The sequence below is a fragment of the Stegodyphus dumicola genome, chromosome 12 (genome assembly GCF_044657685.1).
Source record: "Stegodyphus dumicola isolate Sdum_Otavi_A_Nest chromosome 12, ASM4465768v1".
Classification (NCBI taxonomy): domain Eukaryota; kingdom Metazoa; phylum Arthropoda; class Arachnida; order Araneae; family Eresidae; genus Stegodyphus; species Stegodyphus dumicola.
The window spans coordinates 80428981-80445879 of NC_140779.1; positions in this window are offsets into that span (position 1 = coordinate 80428981).

Below are 16899 nucleotides of genomic sequence, written 5' to 3' on the forward strand. Positions count from 1 at the left end.
ATGTGGCTAAAACTCAAAACTAGGTTTAAAACCTATTTAATTTGATTCATTTCTTTAAAGCTAGAATCATAAATCTACGAATATTATATAAATATACAAATATTATATTTCGGGATATAATAAAATATTTTTTATATTCTAAAAATCTTTGATTTGTTATTAGAATTGTCTTTTATGCGCAGCATTAATGGCATAAATGTGTATAAGAGCTACTAGTTAGTTTTTTAATATATGAAGTCGATATTAAAAAATTAAGTAACGTAAAAATATTTTGAAGAATGCAGTGAAGATAAAAATTATTAAGAATTGTATTTTGTAAATCAATTTTATAATTGCCTAAGGGAATGGATAACTTCGTGGAGGACTTTTTAAACGATACTGCTTTATATTCACATTACGTATGGGGGAAAACCATGGAAACTTCATGCAGCTAGCGCATTAACCGGGATTTGAGCCTAGGTCGAGCTACCAGTGTTTAGCTATCTTGCCGCTCGTCCACCAGTGGGCCGTTCTCCTAGCAACGAAATGCATGAAATACCGCCCGAAGTGAAATTGAAAAACTGCTGTCCTAAAATTACCAACAGGCTTAGATTTGATTCTTTCCCAGAAAAGATTTGCAACAGCTGCGAAAACTGTCAGTTTGCTAAGCCGCGTGATGGATTGACGCAACTTAACGTAATGTAATGAATTCTCTTTCCTTCCCTTTAGTCTAATACGGCAAAGCATGTCAAGTTTATCTATTTAAGAAGATGGAGGATCATGCAGGTCTTTCTAAAGGAACCTCACGTTATACATGAAAAAAAAACCATGTATCCATGCAGCTGGAGTTGTTACATTTAAACATAAGAGGATAATAACAAAACTGGGCAAAGTACACTCAACAGTTTGTGTTAGTTATATTATGTAACTTTGCCTAATTTGATGTTATTATCCTCTTATGTTTAAATGTAACAACTCCGATGTAGCATACAGTCAATTCTATTTTTTCATACTCTAGCTGGTTAGTGTGTTGAGGCAATAAACATTCTTTTCTGTAGTGAAGTTTTTAGTGTCTCATGCATTTTTACTTGTTTACCTTCAGCTAGACCGTTCGCTGAGATTTGGATCGGACCGGACTATCAGTTTTCAGTGTATTGTACAGTCGGCCTCTGGATGGTCGTAATTAAGATGGAGTAGTCTTGACTCTTGTGGTGCATTTAGGCAATAATCTCGACAATAAAATAGCTAACTGCCAAATAGAATCTATCATTTCCCATGAAATGCGTAACGCAGAAAGTGTCCGGCCATTTGTATGTATGAAAGTTACGTGTCGCAATTTACTGGAAATGTTTTACTACAAAGCTTTTGACTATTATATCCCATCCTAAAATTATTTCGAAGTTACGTCTGAAGAAATATGTACACGTTAAAACTTCGGAAGGGATGAAGTCCTTCACTGCATTATGACTTGATGTGTTGTTGGCAAAGCATTTCTTGGACGAAAAGTGGCTTGAGGTAAAAATGGTAATCGTTTGGAGTCAGGAGGTTAAGGCATAACTATAGACAGAGCCAGTGCAACCTTTGCGGGAGAATTTTAGACAGCAAAACTTTTAGAACTTTTAGCGTCGAGCAGCAAAATTTTAAGAATATATGGGAGGGTCTGGACAGCAAAATTTATAAGCGGCAAAATTTTTAAAATATAGAGAGATTTAGGGCACGCAGAGATTGCACCGGTCGTCAAAATACCTAACGCTGGCCCTGATCTTAAACTGTTGATTTAGGATCTATACATTTGATAGTGCCGTATGTGGTAGGGTGGTATTGTAAAGAAATAATTGTAAATGAATTTGTAATTTTAAAGAAATGGTATTGTAAAGAAAGTAACTGTTCTTGCCGAAGATAGCTCGAACTTATTTAATGATACTTAACTTCAGTAAGTGGACTGTAATATTAACAATAACAATTTTATTTTAACAAAAACAACATTATTGAATACTAGCACACGCATGTGCTTATAGTTACCTATGTAACTTAGCTAAAGAGCGAGCAACCATATGCTCTTACATCAAGTCAGAAATCATTCATACTAATAAAGCAAAAACGAAATAACTTTAGGGTTACACTAAAGCCAAACTCTGCTTGGCGTAAAACAATGCTGCCAAGCAATACTCTTTCAGACACCGAACATCCCGCCCGGTGTTGAAATATTAATTTCAATACAATAAGTAAAATTCAAAAAAGTAATAAATGTTCATACAATACAAAATGATACAATGTAAATTAATGCACAAATTATAATACAAGTAATTACAATGTGAAAAGAGCAAATATGATAGATTACAATTCAAACCTTCAAATAAACATAAAAATTCGTACATTATTTCTCAATTGGCAGTACAGCAATTTTAGTAACTGCTCGTTTATAAATACCATTTTTGGTTTTGACAGAGACAACTCGCACAAGGTTGTCCTTCCCATAAAACACATCTACAATTCTCCCTAACAACCATTTACAGGTAGGAAGATTTTCTTCCTTAATCACTACCATATCCCCTATTTTAATATTTTGTTTAGCAATCATCCATTTATTTCTTTGAATCAAAGTGCTCAAGTAATTATTAGTCCAGTTCTTCCATATATTTTGTACCATTTTTGTAGTTTTTTCCATAAACTCTGTTATTATCTACTTCTGTTAAATTGGGTTCAATTATTGAATTGATCGGTCGACCTATAAGGAAATGACCAGGGGTCAAAACATTTAAATCATCAATATTAGAAGTTAACGGTGTAAGAGGACGAGAATTTAAGATTCCCTCTACTTGAACTGTTACTGTCAAAAATTCTTCGTAGGTTAATACTGAATTTCCTACTGTTCGTTTAAAATGAAATTTAAAGGATTTTACTCCTGCTTCAGATAGACCATTAAAATTTGGTGCTCTTGGGGGTATAAACTTCCATTGTATACCTTCCTCGGCTAGAAAATTAGCTAAAGTTCCATTCTGCTTTAGAAAAATACTCATTAATTTTTTTATTTCTGTATTTGCACTAACAAAGTTTTTTGCATTGTCACTAAATATTTTTTTTGGTTTACCTCGTCGGGCAAAGAACCTCTTCAGACAAGCAATGAATGCTTCTGTGGTTAAGTCATTGACAATCTCTAGATAAATTGCTTTTGTCACCATACAAACAAAAATACAAGCATATATCTTATGATAGTTACCCTTGCGTTGCCCTTTGTACTTTATCAAAAATGGGGCGCAGTAATCAATAGCACAACAATCAAATGTAAAGTTAATATTAATTCTCTCTTTAGGTAATTCTCCCATTAGTTGTTGAGAAATTATTGGTTTTGCCTTAAAGCAATTATGCAGCTTTGGACTATCTTTCTAGCTATATTCTTGCCATTAATGGGCCAATAAATTTGTCTAATAGAATTTAATAGTGATTGTGGACCATTATGAAAATCCTTTTCATGAAAATAAATAAATATAAGTTCAGTTAACTTATTCTTGGCAGGCAAAATAATGAGATGTCTTTGACTATAACTTAAATTAGAATTATTTATCCTACCACCTACACTTAACAGACTTTTTTCATCTAAGAAGGGATCAAAATATTTTAACTTACTCCTTGATGTTATCTGTAGACCTTTCTGCAACAAAGAAATTTCTTCTGCAAAATACCTACCTTGGATATATTTAAGGAGTGTATTCCTTGACAGTTCCATTTCATGTATACTAATACTACATCATGGTACTGTTCGTTTCTCACTTGTGTTCCTACAGTTGTAGATAAATCTGAAAAGTAAACTAAGAATTCGTATTAGTTTCAAGAAATCATTAGTTATTTTTAGGAAGTCATCAAAGAATGAATCAGTTTTTAAAGTCAACAAGGAAGTCGTAACTGGTTTCAGTTCTGAAGAATAAAGCTCATCACTAAGTCCATTTTTATCTTGAAAATTGTCCTTGTTTAAAAAATCAGGACCTTTCCACCACAGCTTGTTAGATCCAAGAGTTGTAGCATCTGATCCTCTGGAAATGATGTCGGCTGAGTTCATTTCTGAAGACACATGTCCCCACTGATAGTTAGAAGTAAGTTGTTGAATTTGTGAGACTCTATTACTCACAAAGGTTTTCAAAAGATGCGGTGATGTATTGATCCAGGCTAAAGCAATGCTTGAATCTGACCAGAGCTTAACGTCATCAATTTTGAGTTTCAAAGCTTCTAAAACCTTTTGCATAAGTTTGGACAGGAGTAGACATGCTGATAGTTCTAATCTAGGAATAGTCATAGTCTTGATTGGTGCTACACGAGATTTGCTACAAAGAAGTTTACTACAATATTCACCAGGGCTTGTAATGCTTTGAAGATATATCACTGCCCCAAATGCCTTCTCGGAGGCATCCGCAAATCCTTGTAAAATGAGCATTGAAAAGGTCTCTTTTAAAATGCAACGAGGTACTTGTATATTTTCTATACTCTGAAGAGTTTTAATAAGCACATTCCATTCATTGGCAAGATGTGGTGGTAACTGTTCCGCCCAGTCTAGCTTAAGCAACCAAAGTGCTTGCATGAATATCTTTGCCTTGCTAATAATAGGACCGAGTAGGCCTAAAGGATCATATAATCTCGCTATTTGAGATAAAACATCTCTCTTCGTAACATCAGGCTTTTCATTAACAGTAACTTTATATTGCAATGTATCCTTCTTATTATTCCACAACATACCTAACGTCTTCACAGTTGTATTACTATTACGATCAAATGAAAAATTCTGTAAATCAGAGTTCTGAGAATCAAAACTAGTACACCACTTGTGTAGCTTCATTCCTCCTCTTTGGAGCAATTCTGTCAAATCTTTCTGGAGCTGAATGCATTCCTTCAAATTCGAAGATCCAGTAAGACAGTCGTCTACATAGAAATCTTCCAAGACCACTTTCGATGCTACAGGAAAATCCTTTTCTTCATCCTTCGCTAACTGTTGAAGAGTCCTTTGTGCCAAATATGGAGCGCATGCTGTGCCATAAGTTACCGTTTTGAGTCTGTATATTTCTATAGGCTTATCTTCATCTTCCTTCCAAAGTATTTCCTGATATTTGGTCTGCGATGGCAATATTTCAATTTGTCGAAACATCTTCTCAATATCGGCAATAAATGCATAAATATGCTTTCTAAACCGTATCATGATGGAAAAAAGTTCCTTTTGAATCATTCCACCTTTACATAATATGTCGTTCAATGAACAACCGTTAGTAGTTTTGGCACTCGCGTCGAACACAACGCGTAACTTTGTTGTTTTACTATCAGGTTTCAGCACGCCATGATGAGGAAGAAAATATCCTCCTTCAGTTTCAGAATAGTCTTTCGTCCTCTCTATATGATTTAATGATTCATATTCCCTTAAAAATGAAACATAAAGTTCTTTCATTACAGAATCACTCAGCAAACGTTTCCACAACTGATTCAGTCTTTTTTCAGCGATTTCCTTTGAATCCCCTAATTGTATGTTTTCACCAATATCTGGCTTGAACGGCATTTTAACCACATATCTTCCATCCGCATGCCGGTAAAATGAGTTTTTAAAAAGTTCGTTGCAATAATTTAATTCAGAATTAACTGTAGATTTAGTTTCATTTACTTCTTCAACTTCTCAGAATGACTTTACTAAGTTATTTAACGAATTAATCTCTGTTGACAAAAAACAATAATTTAAGTCATAATTTTTTACATTTGGAATTCTAATGCTTCCAGAAACTAAAAAGCCGAAGCAGCTGTTTTGAAGAAGTAACTCATTATCTTTTAAACGTATTTTATCTGTTTTTAAAAATTCAAAAAATAATTCCGCACCTAATAATAAATCTCCCTTTTTTGCCTTGAAAAATTCATCATCAGCTAACTTTATTCCTTTCGGAATATTTAATTTCGAAATATCAATAGATTTCGATGGTGTCATGTCAGTTATTTTGGGAACAACTAATAACTCTATTTCCCATTCATTTTCCTTTTCTAAGTTCGATAAACGCGTCTTTATTTGCGATTTAACATTCAAAGTAGTGTTGCCTATTCCACTAACTGGAATAAATGCTCGTTCTTTTTTTATTCCTAATGAGTTCATAACACCTACAGTACAAAAATTAGAAGTCGAAGCTGAATCAAGCACGGCTCTAAAAGGAATTCGTTCATCGTAAACATCGCGAAGATAAACAATCGCTGTATTTATTAACACAAATTTAGATTTATTTGCAGCTGCCATCAAAGTTGTGTGGGGGGGAGAGGGGCAGTCCTCTTTCCCATTCACTGACGAAAGGTTCAAGGTCAATTCATTTTCTTTCGATGATTCATTTTGTTTTTCGTCAATTTTATGTAACAGCGAATGATGTGTGTCTTTCTTACAGAAATAACAGCTAAATTTAGCCTTACACTGCGATAATACGTGTGATGGAGAAAGGCATTTAATGCATAATTTATATTCCTTAACAAAATCATACCGCTCAGAAACAGAAATACTCTTAAATTTCGAACAATGATAAATTGGGTGTGGTTCTTTACACATAATACACTTTCGAAAAGGGTTTGTTTTATTTACCAAGGATTTTGAATTTCTAGAGCGACTTATTTGATTTGATACTTTAGTAGCATAGCTCTGCTTAGGAAAACTAACTTTGTTTATTTCTTCAAGAATGCGAATTCTTTCTTCGAGAAATTCTAAAAATTCATCAAGTTTGGGAATTTCATTTGATTTTACGTTTAGTTCAAATGCTTTTCTAGATTCTCTATCTAATTTATGCAATAAAATATTTAATATCAAAACATCAGATAAATTATTTCTATCAAATTCTAATACACTTAAAGATCTCAAACATCTTTTAACATTATCTACCAGTGATCTCAACTGAGAAGGTGAGTAATTTATTTTTTCAAAGTTCAACAAATTATTGATAAAGGCATCAACTACTGCTCTTTTGTTTTCATATCTGCTTTCAAGTGCAGAAAATAGCGACTCAAATGTATCCTGACATGATTCTAACATTTTTGCTTCACCTTTAAGTAATGCTTTCAAATAAAACAGTTTCTCAGTATCATTTAAATTATTATTATTACCAATCATAGACATAAATTGCACTTTAAAATTTTTAAAATCTTCATATTTACCATAAAATTGAGGAAGAGGTAAATCAGGCAGTTTAAAATTTGATTTAGAAACAGTTTTGGTTTCAAATTTATCTGTATTATTTGTTTCACAATTAGAAAGAAAAATTCTAAATCTTACTTCGAACTCTTCGATGCTTTCTTCCAATTCTTGTGTAATGCTTAGATTATCCTTCAAGTCAATTTCCTCTGGCAAACTGGTATATTCCACTATGAGTTGTTTAACCCGAGATTTTAATTCCAACAAAGAATCCAATTTAGTCTTCATAATAACATCATGGTTGAGTTTATTCTCCTCAATTTTATACTCATCAAGGAATTTTATCAAAGCTCTGAGTTTCGTTTTCACTACGCCGTGTTGGCGATTCAATGAAACAATATTAGTAGCCATATTCTTCTCCGGCTAACGTGAGACCAAACTGTTCTTGCCGAAGATAGCTCGAACTTATTTAATGATACTTAACTTCAGTAAGTGGACTGTAATATTAACAATAACAATTTTATTTTAACAAAAACAACATTATTGAATACTAGCACACGCATGTGCTTATAGTTACCTATGTAACTTAGCTAAAGAGCGAGCAACCATATGCTCTTACATCAAGCCAGAAATCATTCATACTAATAAAGCAAAAACGAAATAACTTTAGGGTTACACTAAAGCCAAACTCTGCTTGGCGTAAAACAATGCTGCCAAGCAATACTCTTTCAGACACCGAACAGTATGTATTCACAAGTGCTGATTGTTTCATGCCCAAATTTGCGTGAACTTGCCATATTTTATGTATGGTATAGAACTCCATTTAATGTTTCATTTCGTGGAAAATATAACTGAGAATAACACTAGAAGACCGCTATATAGTAAACAGGGACAAGGAAAAGTGGACATATAGTAGACAGAAAAAAAAAAAAAAAAAAGCCGTATATTAAACAATAACACTTTGAATGTAAAAGAACTTTTGGTGTCCTTCTGCAGTGTCTTTCACTCTAAAGCAGTGTGTTGAACTTGTACGATTGCGATAGAGTATAATTGTAGAACAATTTCTACTTTTCCTATTGTTGCAAGTACCGTGAACAATTAGAAAGTATACATTTAACGTTATTAACGTTAATGATTATACATTTAATCTCTTATGTAATTTAATATGGATCAGGTTCAATTAAATTTTTTCTAATTAGTGCAGGAATACCATACGGTTAATTTTGTTAAATGAATATAATGTTAAGTTAATTTTGTTAAACGAATGCCATACGGTTAATTTTGTTAAACAGCTCAATATTTCATTATTTAGTAACATTACAGGGACAGTGGTTAGCGATGCTGACTGCCGTACCCAAGGGCCCGGGTTCAAATCCCAGAGAAGACATGTTTGTAAATGTATTATCTGGGCTACATGGAAGCGCTCTAAATATGCGGTAAGCCGATAGTCCTCTCTAGAGGTTGGTGGTAGAGGAAAAGGGGTGTGACACCCTCTGACTCGTCCTTCCCAGGGTGCTTGCTCTCCATCAAAATATCAACATTAAAAAGAAAAATTCTTTTGCAGTCAATTTAGAAAAAAAGGAGAGTTGGTAAATTTAGTCTTTAAACGGTTTACATACATGGTTCAACATGTTAGATAAGGCTGAAATTATATTGATTTTCTTCCAAGCGGCTGAGCTAAGACAGATGAGCCGAGGCCCAAAGTTCCGCAATCATTCAATTTTAAGAATATTGTTTGCGTTTTGTGTCAAAGTAAAAGAAGTTGTGTAATCATATATAAGTAAAAAAAAAAATGTCTTTCAGCGTTTAAAGGATCATTATGAAACTTAGATATTTAGAATCTCCACCTTTTAAAAAAAAAAAAAAAAAAAAGTTTTTATTTATGAGTAGTAAAAATCTTCGTTTAAGGAATTAACAGCAAAAATTATGAAAACATTTCCTCATGTTTTAGTTCGTTTAAATTAATGATTTTATGCATTCGTTCTTTTGTGTAAGAAGGTAAACGTATTTTAAATAGTTTCTTTCGTTTAATCTAAAGCAATTATTCTGCATGACCTTAGACAGCAGTTCAACAAAACTGAGGTCTTTACTTGAAAATGAAAATTAGAGCTTAAGTAGTTGCTGCGGGCAATCATTGATACATTTTTCAGAAAATCTCGTATTTTCAGTATTCAAAACTTTTGTTTTTAATGCATTAATCAAATATTCTTATTCAAGCAAATTTTGATTTTCATAATATTGTTGCGTGCGTACCGGTTTGTTATGAATTGAATGCACAAGTCCGATGAATAATGAACAAAATTTATTATTATCACAAAATGCTTAAATTTCCTCAGATATTCTTGCGGTATTACAATATCTCACAGTAGTTATCTTTTCACTACTCAAACGTTCAAGAGAACTTTATTCAAAACAGCTGGAGAAAGCTAATCCGCGAATTCGCTACAGTCAACAAGAGCAGTTTTCTAAACAAACTCTTAAAACAACAACTAGCAACTAAATTACCAATGCCAATGATTATAAATTACGGAGTTCCTATGGTTCAAAAATAACTAAATTGCTAATGCCAGCGATTATAAATTACGGAATGCCTGTGGTTCAAAACTATGTACCTCTATATCAGAAAAATATCTAAGTAGTGAGCAGAAATAGGAAAATTGCATAAATAATTATCATGATGCGCAGAGGGAGCCACATTAACTCAAGAAAGTTTAGGGATAGGAAAAATTAAGTTTTAATTTTTTTGGTTTTAAACTTTTTTTTTTTTTTTTTTTTGTATTTTTAAGTTTTATAACACATAATTACTACAACACTAAAGCAGAAAGCGGATAGGAAAGATTTTACTGATTAATAGGCTCATTGGCATATGGCATTAGTCATAGTGAAGTAAAGTATTAAATTTTCGCGAGGAAATATCCAGGGCAGAGATTTATTTCTGCGAGCATGATATTATTAAGTAGTGAACAGATTGATAACAATGCAGAAGTGCCGATGTCTGGAACAACAAAAAGATGAGAAGAAGAATTGAGAAGGTAGAATGGGATATTTCACTTAGCCACCATCAGTTGGCGAAGAAAGATGTAATGAATGAAAATAGACATGCAATGTGAAAAAAAGTTGGATCAGTAAGGTAGAAGGTACTTTAAATAATTAACAAAATGTTAGGTAAGAATATCCGAAGGATATTTGTGATTTTCTCTAGGAAAAGGTGAGCATCGCAAAGAATGATAACAGCTGTTTGGATGTAATAGTACAGAAAGGAAAAAATTTGTTGCAAGTTTTTTGAGATAATTTTGTATAGTATCAATTTGAAGACATCTGTGAATATATGAATTTGAGATGAACCAGTCTGCATTAATAATTTCACGAAGGGTTTTATTTTGACTAACTTGGATCTTTTTTATGTGGGTTTTAGCGGCGTGACCCCATACCGGACTGGCGTAAAGTAAAGTAGGTCTAAGGATAGACTTGTATAAAACAAGTTTATTGTTGATAGTCATATAGCTATGTCTGCCGAGGAGAGGACGCATAGTAGCTATTGAGATATTGAATTTCCTGACAGTTTCGTGTAAATGTTGCCGAAAAGTTAGTTTTTTGTCAAGTGTGACTCTGAGATACTTCATTTGATCCGTCCACTGAATATCGTCAGAAGATGGGATTAGGCGGAAGGAAGTTTGTTTGTCCTTTTCTGAAAATAATGGCTTTGTTTTTGTCAGTGTTAATGGCAGTTCTCCACGGCGTTATCCAGTTTTCAAGAAGCTCCAAATAGTTTTGTAGAAAAATTTGTACAATATTGATTATATTGATTGTTGAAGCTTGAGTTAGGATAGCGGTGTCGTCGGCAAATAAGGCGATAGTAATATGAGACTCTTTTGGAATGTCTTGAGTGTAAATATTGTAAAGAAAAGGAGAGAGAACGGAGCCTTGAGGGACACCTGCAGTAATATTTCTTGTAGATGAGAGGGTGTTTCGAATTTTGACAGCAAAAGTGCGATTTCTGAGGTAAGAGGCAATAAGTTGAACAAAGTGGTTCGGAAAATTGAGCTGAATTAGTTTGAATGTATGTCCTTGGTGCCACACTCTGTCAAAGGCTTTGGCAATATCTAAGAAAATTGCGCCGGTAGGAAATTTGCAATTGAATCCATCAGTAATGTAACTGATAACACGGAGAAGCTGATGATTGGTGAGGGCCATGTCTACGCCTTTTAGCTGTAGGATAGATGCCGTATTTGCGTTCAATGATGGAGCGAGGTCTTTTCTGCGAGCTGCGAATAGCAGGATCGTAGGCTGGTAGCTGTTGAAGTGCATGGTTATCAACCCGTTCAATTTTGAGGAATAAATTTTGACTAAGTTTATTAATAACATCAATGCGTTTAATGTTAAGATCTGAATGAATCACATCAGTACGGACATAATAAATAGGCTGCATTAAGGACTAAACGCAGGGTTTTACTTTGAAAGCCTTGAAGTTTTTTTATGTGTGTTTTTGCAACTGTACCCCAAATGGTGCAAGCATACAAAAATATTGGTCGAATGATGGCAGTATAGAGAAGAGCTTTGTTTTTAATTGACAGAGGGCTCTTTCGAGCTAAGAGGGGATAAAGTTGGGTTCTGACGATCTTCGCTTTATTCAGTGTATAATCAATATGAAGACACCAGATTAGTTTGGAATCAAGTATCACTCCCAGATACTTATATGAATTTGACCAGAAAACATAGTCATCGAAAAATTTTAAATTAATGGTAGAGTACGGGATTCGGGAGCGTGCGAATATCATGGCAGCATATTTAGCGACATTAATTTTGATTTTCCAAATAACGAGCCAGTGCTCAAGGCTATGGAGATAACTCTGAAGATTGTGAACTATAACATTCAAATGTTTCTGATTAGTTAGGATGGCTGTGTCATCTGCATAAAATGCTAGATTGACACTGGGTGATTTTGGAATGTCATTGATAAAGATGTTGAATATAGTCGGTCCAAGTGTCATTGATAAAAATGTCAAATATAGTCGGATCTGGAGTTACGCCACTTAGGATTGGACGGGGAACCGAAATGATAGAATTAACTCGTACTGAGAAAGAACGTTTAGTGAGATACGAGTTAATTATGTGAATAAGTTGAGCCGGAATACCAAGTCCCATGAGCTTGATAATAATACCCGTATGCCAAGTCCTATCAAATGCTTTGGCTATGTCAAGAAAAAGGGCGCCAGTAAGGCATTTTGCTACGAAAGCCTACGTGACTGAACTCCACTGTCCTCAGAAGCTGGTGCGTTGTGCAGTGTTTTGCTCGGAAACCAAATTGTTCATCAGTAAAGACTTTTTGGCTCGGGAGAAAATCATTCAGGAGTTTAAGTAACATAAATTCGTATATTTTTTATAACGAGGACAGGAGGCTGATGGGTCTATAATTTTGAGGATTTGAATGGCACTGGCCAGGTTTTGGAATAGGCACAATAAGTGCTCTCTTCCAGCTTTGAGGAAAATAGCAATGCAGTATCATATAATTTATAATCATTACTAAGAAAAATAGATAACTGGTGGGCAGATATTTAATCATGCGATTAGAAATAGAGTCCAATCCGGGCGCTTTCTTAGGATTTAATTTAGCGATATATTCCGAACTTCGTGCATGGTTCCATATTTTATATCTCTCTGACATGGAGAGTTTAGAAATCGTTCAACATCTAGTTGGGAGGAATTTACGGTATTAGCAAAAATCCCTTTATTATGTGGCTTGAATTGTGTTTGGAGACTCAGCAATTAATTCAGCTTTCTTAACTAAATTCAGAGGTTTTCCTCCATTTTATAAGTTTTGTAAATCACGCACGATTATTCTAGCAATTTCTCGAAATCAAAAAGGGATATTTATTTATTAAATGTTAAATGCACGCGCTCTTGTATTTTTAATTTTCCGGCTTAGCTTTCTTTTAATATTCGTCACGCGCTGCTCTGCACGGGGAATAAAACAATTTTATTTATAATTCTACTAACATTAACTAATTAAATACCAAATCCGTAACATTATACTACTCTAATACTCTGAGTTACTTTTAAAGCTTTGCTACTTTTTAAAAATGTGTTGGTTCTAAAACGTTCTCAGAAATTGCTTTATTTCTTAAAATAAAGCATTCTCAAAATAAATCTGGTTGATTTATTTTGGAACTTAACCACAAAGCAATGAAATAAATACAATAATCAGCCCCTTTACATGCGGTTTCAGGAAAAGTTGGCTCCTCTTTTTCTGTTATCTTTTTTCCCTTCCGTCAGAGAAGTTTTTGTTCTCCCCTGTGTACCACATTTGTTTTTCTGTGACACTTTGTAATAGCATATTTCCATCGATCTTCTTCAAAATTACGACGCTCCCCAGGCATCAGTCAACCCACACGATGAGATTTGTAGACAAATCTGACGCAAAATAAACTATAATGTATTTCTTCTTTCCCAAAACAAGATTTTGGGGAGTGGAGCATTACTTAGGTCTCCGATGAATTAAGTTCGCTACCTTCATTGATGGAGTATGGCGATCCTTAACTCAGGTGGGCTTAGAATCCCAGCTATGCTTTAGCTGAGTTTGAAAATCTCTAGTTTAAAGTATCTTTCAAAAGTAAAAGAAAAAAGAACCTACTGAGTAACGTGTTCTTTTTCGTTGTTGCTATGTTCCAACGTTTTTCATTGATATATATTTTAGGTGAGGCATAGGAACCATTTTTCTCTGTTGGAAGAGATTTATATAAATCTCTTCCAACAGAGAATAAAATGTATGTGTTAATTAATAATTAAATATTTTTATAAATCATGATTAATGTTTGATTAGTTATGTAATCCGGATTCAACTAACTAATTACGAATTTAAAGGAAATGTAGTCAAATTAAAGAAAGAGAAAAATTATATTACCAGGCGTCTTAAGACTTAATTAGATTTTATCTACTTTCCTTTCCATTAAATATCTAAACTTATAAACGTGCTTTAATTTAAATTAAGAGGAATATGTATAACTCACTTTAATTAGTAATGACTCATCTTCAAATCACCTCTCTGTATAAGTAGATAATTTAGACTACGATTTCGAAATTTTTGTGTTATTTTGTTGTTCATAGTTTCGTAGGCCTGGGTATTGTTTCTTCAGTATAAGCATTTCTTAATAATACATATTTATCAATTGTAAATTTCTAAGGACATGATACTTTACGTATTTTTCATTCCTACAGATGTTCTTAGGTTTATAAAAATCAAATTTCAGTGAGTGACATTTTCGGGAGATCTCATTTGGTATAAAATGAGAGATATGCAAAGGGCATCTCTGTCCCATATAGTATATATAAGATATAAAATTTGAAAGAAAATTATTGCCCTTAATTTGGCAATAGTCCTTCCCCCCTTTTAATTTCGCTATCTCCGCTTTCTGTTCTAAAAGTAGAAACTGCTTATAATATTGTTTGTAATAACTTTCTGGACTGCGACATATGAAAATTAAACCGTTTCGTACTTTCTTATGTAATCATGTTGCAATGCGGATTGCTCTCATCCAATCGCAGCTCACAATTTGAGTTTTAAGAGTCTTTAAATACCGCTGATACTGTATAGAGTCTTTAGGTTATTTTGAAGTAGGAGGCATGAAAAATGAGCAGTGCCCTCTCCCGGACTGGAACTCTGGACCTCTCGAAAGGAGAGAGGAAGTATCGTAAGTACTCTCCCTTTTAAAGGGCGACCGGGAAGGAGGGACCTAATCGCCTAATCGCTCCTGTTGGTGACGAGTTATCGCCCACCAACTTTTAGTTCGGACGCTACTGTAGAGTCATTAGGGTTTTTGTTTTATGCTGGCGACAGGGCATTCCTGGTGGTGACGAATTATCGTGGAGACATGAAAAATGAGCAATGCCGTCGCCGTAACTCGAACCCTGGACCTCAAGTACACGCGTCAGGTATACCTCCAGTTACACCACGAAGGAAAATACCTCATATACTCCATCTTTTTAAAAGGCAACTGGGATGAGGGGAACCAGTCGCCAAATCCTGGTGATGACGAATTGTTGTCCTACCACCTTTTAGTTCGGCGCCGCTTGTAGAGTCATTTTAGAATTTTTTTTCGAAATCAGAAGACTGGAGAAATCCATAATGCCCTCGCCAGGATTCGACCTCCGGCCCCCCTGAGTATGCATCCAACGTGCTTCCAGTTATACCACGAAGGCATGCAGAAAGGAGAGAGAAAATACCTTAAACACCTATAACTCGCCGAGGACCCTTGCAAATAATCATTTTAATATTAATTTAAAAATACAAGTGTCATTGGCATCGAATCGGAAAAAGGTTTAGTTATTGTGTTCAGCATTAAAAATATTCTTTTCTTTAAAATGTCGCTGATGTGTTAACAGTGGATCGAAGGCTGTATTTTTGCTCTGTCCGAAGAGAAATACTCTTATTTAGTTTTTAAAAAAAGATGTGAAAAGCATGGTTGTAATATTTCTACACATAACATAAGTGACATAATTAATATGTAAGGAAAGGAACGTCAAAGTTCACATCTGACTTGGAAAAAGGCAAAGAAAGCATATCCAACAAAGGTACGTAAACCTCTTAAAGTCGCATCTGATGTTTTAAAGAAAAATCCAGCCTCCAAAGAACTATTGCAAAATCTGTAAATATCCCTTTAGGAACTGTGACCAAAATTATAAAATCCTATTTAAAGCTAATCAAAACAAAAAACATGACGTTCTTCGCCTAACGCCAAAACATGTTTCTCAGCGAAAGACTATGTGCGATTCCTGTATGAAAATTATTTAGCAGGTAAAAAATGGAAATATATAGTTACAATTACTAAGGCTTAGATATACTTGTAGAGTCATTAGGTTAATTGGAAGCAGGAAAGATGAAAAATATGCAACCGCCTTCGCCGGGAATCGAACCACGGACCTCTGGAATACCGGCCCAGCTTGCAGAACCACTACACCACGAAGGACGCTAGGAAAGGGGGAGAAATACCTTATATACAATATATTAGTATATAAGGTATTTACACTTATATACTATATCTCCCACTTATATATAATATAAGTGGGAAAATTATATATATTCTCCCACTTATATTATATATAAGTGGGAGAAATACCTTTTTAAAGGGCGACTAGAGTTTTAGGGGACCTAGTCGCCAAATCCTGGGTGCGGAGAATCATCATCCACAACCCTTTTAGTTCGGGCGCCACTTGTAGAGACGTTAGGTTTTTTGGAAGCAGAAAAGGTGAAAAATATGCAACCGCCTTCCCCGGGAATCGAACCACGGACCTCTGTAATACCGATCCAGCGTGCAGAATGCAGAACCACTACACCACAAAGGAACAGCAGAGAAGTGGGAGAAATATCTTATATACTTATCTGACTGCAATAGAAACAGATCGATTTACTACCGAAAAAAAGGAGAATACGACTTAATATGTTGGCTCAGAGAAAACAAGGAAAGTTTTTCCAAAGGTTTTATGGTTATTACTGGATTATCTTATAACGGAAAACTTAAAATAAGGAAATTAGAAACAAATGTCAAAATTAATTCGGATTACTATCAAAAATATATTTTAACACATATTTTTAAAGAAGAAATTCCATCTCTTTATCCAAACAATCTTCACTATACTAATTTAGAAGTCAAACAACAAAAATCAGCGTCATATTTTCAGATTTTCACAGGACTAGTTTCGATGGTTTTACCGAGCCATCATCCTCAGCTGCAAAAGATGGTTCAGTATGACCATCGAAACTAGTCCTGTGAAAATTTGAAAATATAACGCTGATT